Source organism: Mauremys reevesii, linkage group 9, assembly GCF_016161935.1.
Source record: "Mauremys reevesii isolate NIE-2019 linkage group 9, ASM1616193v1, whole genome shotgun sequence".
In the NCBI taxonomy this organism is placed as follows: Eukaryota; Metazoa; Chordata; order Testudines; family Geoemydidae; genus Mauremys; species Mauremys reevesii.
In genome coordinates, this window is record NC_052631.1 from 4,591,994 (window position 1) to 4,599,276 (window position 7,283).

General features: G+C 39.6%; 1 long non-coding RNA gene across 4 annotated transcripts; it reads right to left on the reverse strand.

The window, feature by feature from the left end:
* Window positions 1–1,083: 1,083 nt before the first annotated feature.
* Window positions 1,084–7,155, reverse strand: LOC120372600. Of its 4 annotated transcripts, none has more exons than XR_005585065.1 (2): window positions 6,235–7,155; window positions 1,084–2,829 (listed from the first exon to the last, which is right to left on the reverse strand). It is a non-coding gene; the product is annotated as an uncharacterized LOC120372600 (long non-coding RNA). The 4 variants fall into 4 exon arrangements; XR_005585064.1 differs by having other exon boundaries at window positions 6,226–7,155; XR_005585066.1 differs by having other exon boundaries at window positions 6,274–7,154.
* Between the last annotated feature and the right edge of the window lie 128 nt (window positions 7,156–7,283).

Here is a 7,283-nt window from a genome sequence, read left to right on the forward strand (position 1 = left end):
CACATACTTGATGCAGATAAATATCCCATGGAATTCTTCCTCATCACTGTAAGATCCAACTGACTATTGCTTGCTGCTGCTTTTATTTATTTTTTTAATTATTTAAAACACCAAGAAGCCCCACTGGAATTATTCATCACAAAATCAGCTTAAATTACCCCAGCCATTTTACATTCCATCATGAAAAAGGAGAGAAAATTCAATTCTTTATCATGCACTTAAAAAAAACCCCTCTAAATAAAATAAGATAAAATAAAATAAAATAAATCCCTCCCCACTTACTAGTATCCTGACAAATAATGTTGCTATCCATTTACTGTATCTAAATATAGTCTGTAATTCAGTCTACTTGGTATTATTTAACTCCATATCTACTAATAGAATATGTGTGAAATATTTTGTAAACATACAGACACAAATAAAGCTTTCCCAAATAAAGTTTGTTAGCACCATCCATCCTTTTAAAAAGGATACACAGAACTAAAGGATTTCAGGAGACAATTAAACAATGTATTGACATTTTCCCCTTTATTTATTGATATCTTCCAATTAATTAACTGAATTCTTTTTTAAGAATAGTCACAAACATTCCATGAACCAAAATTGTACTGATCACTCAAACAACTGTATAGACAAAGCATTAATTTTTTATTTGAAGAAAGAAAATGAAATGCAGATAACATTAACCACCTAGATGTCTAACAAAACAATTCATAAAACAATAACTATCAAAATAGTATTGGTTTAGAGTAAGAATTAAGGGTCGTATGCAAATCCATTGAAGTCAGTGGGAGGCTTTCCATTTTTGGATCAGGCCCTTTGTCACTATAGGAAATATCGTTAGATAAACTTCCTAGCTCACAAAGTTCTTCTTATGAAATCAAAATGTTTTCCATGGCTGACTTTTATTACCCTGGATTTGGCTGGGCCTTCTAGGCACCATAGTAATAGAAATAGATAGTAAAAATGAGTAAGAATCTGATTCAAAGACTGCCCTTGATCAATTTTTTCAGGCAAACCAAACACTTACGTAACGGGAGGCTTGAATCATCTCAGGGATTTTGTCTGTTTGTTTTGTTTTTAATCTCATTAGTTGATTGTTAAGAGAGGTACTAAAAAAAGGCATTTCTGCACAGCTTAAAATACATGTTGAGTTTTACATTTCCAGAAGTCTGATGCTTAATATTTTCAAATGAGACAAATTCTAACAAGAAGCAGCAGGAACAAAAACAGGGGTAAGGCATGGGCAAGGGAGTATGGAATGTATGTTTGTATTTGAAAATGTTATAGATCAGTGGTACAAGGTCTTTGTAAATGTCCCTCACTACACGTGAATCACTTAATTTTGCTCTACTTAATCACCAACAAACTCAGCAGAAAAGGAAAAAAACAAAGCAAGCCCCACAGACTTTGGTCTGTAATTGGTTAAAAATTGATTGTGGGCAGAGAGGAGGATGGATAATTTTCTGTGATTGGCTGGATGCTCACTAGTACTTGGTTTGAAATTTACCTTTTAAACCAAAGATCAGGTACCTGTGGCATAGAATTGTGATGCTTACTTACATGGTGATGGGAACAAGATACCCTTACATACATACTGTGTAATTACTGTTCCTGGCTTTAAGTATTTGCAGGGATAGATAGATAGATAGATAGATAGATAGATAGATAGATAGATAGATAGATAGATAGATAGATAGATAGATAGATAGATAGATAGATAGAAAAACTGCAAACATTCTACTCTTACACTTACCTGGGAAAAGTAATTTCTGACGGACAAGTTTCACTATGACTCTCACAGTAATGATGAGAAAGTAGATCTGTCAATTATCAGGACACTTTCTCAATAAGATGTGAATGCCAATTTTACTGATAAAATATGATTATCTGGTTCTCCAAACCTCATTATCTGAACTGTCCTGTTGTGTGACACTGGGCCATGTGCCCTCACTGTCTTGTAATTACATTGACAATTGCTTTGATTATCCAAACCCTTGGTAATCTAGATTTAGTCTCCGGGATATCTGAAAATTGAGGTTGTATTTAGAAAGAGAGAGAGAGAGAGAGAGTGTGTGTGTGTGTGATAACATGTGTGAAACCAGTAACACAACTGTTGTGTGGTTTCTTTTTAGGTGGATGAGTGAATAATAACTTCTCCAGTTGAAAGTACAGGGAGGTTTTTAGGCAGATAGGCTGAAAATCTCTCTCCCTCCCCTTCTGCAGCCTGTGTCCCTTTGTTGACTGCATGGAAGAGTGTGATGATGATTGGTATCTAAGTCAAAAGGTTTCTGCATGAAGGATGAAATAAACAAGCCACTCCACTGTGGGCATGTGAATGGAAAAGTACCAGTGTAGTCCCCATGCACATTCTTGGACTGTGAGTGAGCTGCAGCAGCCTTCAGAGCTGGTTTAGTATGGTCTGGTGTACAGAGGGTGTGTACAAAAAGCCAGGCCCTACCATGCAAATCAAGTTTTTCCACTTCCAGTCCTTTCCCCAGAAGGAAGGATCCTGCCAGATCATGAATACTCCAATAAAAACACTATTTAACATAATAATATCCCCCAGTCCTCCCCTCCTGTAGTTTACAAACATTAGGGTGTTTCCCCCTATTCCTTCCACAACTCCAGCTGCTGCCTCCTCTGATACCAGTGCTGGGGGGGGGGAATTGTTTTAGGCATAAGGAGCTGAAATTAACAAATGATCAGCAACAGGGGCAGTTTGTTTAGCTCTTGGAGTTTATTTTAATTGCAGGATTGTTTTGTAATGAACACAGCAGTCCCAGGGCAAGTCTTCTGGGATCAGGCAGAGTGTTCCGTGGGTTTTCTCTGTAAATAAAAACAAAGAGAGCTATATTTAAAACAATAAACTAAAACAGAATGAGATGCAAGACCCTGGTGTGTTGGGCTGTTTGGTTTTGAAGTTAAACAATGACACTTATTAAAGAGCTTTGCTGTTGTCACAGATATAATGGCAGAAGTGCTCATCCTTTTGAAAGTGCTACGCTAATAGATCCAGAAAGCTCCTAGTCCGGATGCAAAGAAAAGGGGAAAACATGCATTCATGCTGACAGGCAGCGAGCAAAAGCAAGCTGCTAATCTCGAGTAGTTTGTTATGATGATGCCAAAAATTATGACTGTGTGATTTTATGCAAATCAAGGGACTGGACGGTTTAAAAATTAAATGTCAGGTAGATAAGATCGCATACACCTAGAGTAGTGTCATGATATTCTTTGAATGTTACATTCATACTGGAAACCAAAACATGTTACAGAAATCAGACACCCACAAAAGGGCTCACAGATTGCACCGAAGACAGGCTCCTGCAAAGCACCAACCTCGGACAGAAAAGTAGGTTAGATTAGAAAACAAGATAATGCAATTGAATCAGGGAATACACTGCTCTATGCAATGTGCAATCCCCCCTTATTTTATAAAATTACATGCACAAAACTGCCTTTAAATAATGTTATGTTATGACACAAAGCTGATAAAAAGGCTGGATTTCCACAGTTCAGCTGACAATCCGACTGTAACTGCCATAGGAAAGGTGTCAAAGATGGAGTGTTCTTTCTTAAGGGTCACTTTTCTGTCTCTGGCCCTTTTTTTTAAAGACCTGGTGGTTCTGTCTCTATTTGGGTAGGTAGGATTTATTGTCTGTAGGGAGTAATATAAAAAATTAAAATAATTTTAAATTGAGATTTATTTAAAAATATATATTTATCAAAAGATCAAGCCCTCCTTCTTAAATGTGTTGCCTACCTGAGAACATGAAATACTTGCATATAAAAACATATTCTATATCCCAGTAGGCCTGACTAATTCCGTATTAAGGGCCATCTACCATCCTTGATCAATATACCCAACTCCTATGGACTTAAATTTAGAATTGTAATTGTAGAGGGTGAGTATTATTATTAATAATCATTTACATGTATGTGGTACTTTTCATCCCAAAGTGGTTTAGATAGGGAAAACAACCGAGCCACTTGTGACATGCCTCTCAGGTGGCTAGTAACTCAGCAGTTATATTACACCTGCAGAACTACAGTTCTGCAGGAGGGGAAAGTGAAGAATAAACTTTTCCCAACCATAGGAGGATTTTTAAGTAGGCAGAATTACCTCCATTGCAATTTTGACTAGAATACTAGGGTTAATATAATAAATTATAGCCTGTATCAGAAGCAGTGGTACCAATCTGATAGATGACCGTGTCTTCATCACTGGTTTGAAACCTAGGTCTGACTGATCTGGCACACTGCAAAAGGAGCTGTCCTGGTCCTTCAGTAAAGTATTGTAATTGTATTGATGTGGAGTATGGACAAAATATGTAGGTTGATATCATGAGGATTGCTCCTACAGTCCTTATATGTGTGTAAGGACCAAAAAGGAAATACGGGGGGGAGGGGGGAATGGATGGTTGCATGCATCAGATCTGAAGCACTGGATCCAGATTATGCAAGAAATTAAAGCATGTGCATAGCAGATCAATGTTAACAATTTAGTTGTTTACATGTTTTTATATCCACTCCACTCCCTGCCTATTTTCCAGTTAACTTCCCCCTTCAAGGGCCAGTTTCATCTTAAAATGCAGCCAGATTTTGCGCTAAAGGAATGACATCATATAGTCAACATTAGTAAACTTCCTTGCCGTTTTGCAAGATGTGGCTAAAAATCTGGCCTGGAATTCTGACCTCACTCCCAGGCCCAGCAGGGGCTAGATGTGCTGTGAAGAAAGCAAAGGGCGGACTTGCTCTGCAGTGACCCCTCTGGCCAATGTAGGAGTGGCACCCATGGGATTTGAAGGGTATTCTAGGTAGCCTTTCCTATGCTGGATATTGCATCCCCTACGTATTCAAAACTCCCATTTCAGAGTATGGGGAAGAAATGTCATGGAAATTTAATGGGGGGGGGGGGGGGTTCAGTGCACAAGGAATGCATGTTCAAGGTACACTAACTGGGTGAGGGTGAAGGGAAACCACGAGAAGGCAAGGGCGAAATGGAGAGGAGGGAGGGAATATGGGACACCCAGGAAAAATTAATACAATCTAGTATTTGCTTCCAGGCTGAGAACCTATATACCAAGTTCCCAGCCCAAAGGGAATTTCATAGCTGATTTATAATTCCTTGTAAACAGGGGGCTGATAATGGAAACTCTGATGCAACCCTACATTTGGCAGCATAAATGCATGACAAGATTTCAACTCTGTAAAATGCCAGTTGGAACAGCAATCATGATAAATCTTCAATCTTAGGACTTTTTTTTAGCTCCTTCCTAACTTTCTGCAAACATTGCATTCAGCCAGCCGATCAATACATGCAGAACAAAAGATCAGACTGCAGAGAGGGACAAACAGAACAGAGATTTTCTTCATAAATTCCATCTCGTAGGGGAACAAAAGCCTACTTATTATCATCACTATATTATTTGTTATTAAGTCCGTTTATATAGCACCATTTGTTTACACAGCTCTTTGCAAACACAGTTAAACAAGATAAATGCAGATAAACGCATCTTCCCTGTCCCTGAGATCTTACAATCTAAGTAAAGCTACGCTTGTTCATGTTGAATTATATATTACTTTTTAACTACAGGGAAGACGACTTTAAAGCATGTCTGTATCATCTCAAGTGTCCTAGTATGAGACCTGACTTGCTGCTGGGCTATTTTAAATGTTAGACATGTAGTATTAGTAGTAAGGCTCTCCTTTTTTCTACTTTAAAGAAGATCTGAGCATTTCGGTTCTGGAACTTTGCTGCAAAATAAAAAATGCAGCATAGAATGTACAATAATATCTTTGTCTTAGGGTTGCAGCCTTTGTGGAATTCATTTGTAATTTAATAAGTTGCTCTAAGCAATTGCATTAGCTGGAGCTAGGGCACAGTGACTCTGTGATGGTTATTCTCGTGAACAAATTTCTATTAATTGTTATAAACATGAAATGCCATCACTCAGACACACACACAGCTGTCCACCCCTTCCTCTCTGTTGTGTGGAAAGTAGCCACCAGAAACAGTGGCTCCTTTTACCTCAAAATGATCTGGGAAAAAAACAAATAATTGCAATAGAAATCAGCTGACGTACACTCAGACCAGGCCTGAGTGGATTCACAGTGAAAATAAATATGCAATGCATTTGCTCATATATACGACTAAAGGATCCACATAATAATACGTTTGCAATCTGCCCCATCCCCGTCCCCCTCCCCCGCCGCACTACCCACCACACACACCAGCAACTCTCTCAGCAACATAGATTGGAAGGTCTTTACATTTTCACTGCTGGTTGAAGTCTCCTCCAATGGCAAAATCAGGCCTTTACAGTTCCCTCCTGACCCAAGCAGTCTACAGCTACTTTAAAAAACAAAAATAATCCAAAAAATTGCACACTACCGTACCTAGCCATTTACATCTACACAGAGGCAGCTATCTATTGACATACTGTTTACAATCTATTTTGCAAGAATCAGCAACAATGACAACAACTGCGAAGAATTAACCCACCACTTAAGAGTCCTGGAAAGGGAAGGATAAAAACAAAAGGACCAAACGAAAACGTAATCCTCTGAGTATATTTCTTTTCAAAAGCAAGGATATTCCTCACATTAAAAAAGCAATGCCAAAAACATCATTAAAAAATAGATCTGCATGGGGGGAAAAAAAGCTTCTTTCGTCAAAAGTAAATCCCTTGTACGATCATGAGAGCCAAAAAGCGGTGGATAGAATATATATATATATATACACAAAAAAGACGGATCATTATTTTTTTTAAAGAGTCCAAGGTAGCAGGATCCCGGGATCTTTTTAAAGGAGAAACTTGCTCGAGCAGATGCAAAAATAACGTTAAACGATCCTGTGTCTCGCCTCCCTACTGACTGCCTGAGATTTTGTCTGCCTCCTCCTCCTGCATTTTTTATTCGGGTTTTTTCCCCCCTCTCCTCCTGCGTTATGAAAAGCTCACCCCCCCCCCCCTTTCCCTAGGTCCCTACATTGTAACGCCTTTTGCTGGGGGGTGGGGGGGATCTGGTGTGTTGCGAGGAGGCCGGCGGTGTTTGTGGGGCTTTCACGACCGAGAGCGGGGTGGCCTCAGCCCCGGATCTCTCTTATGTCACCGAATAGCAAATTAGTTCTCAGAATTCCAGGGGCCGAACTCTGCAACACTGAAGCCGCCCCGACGTCACAGAAGGCAGGCGGCCACGTGACTCCGGAGACCGGCGCCTACCACTGGCGGCGGGGGGAGCCTCCCGGCCCCGGCTGCGAGCCCCCGCTGGTCGCGCCGCTG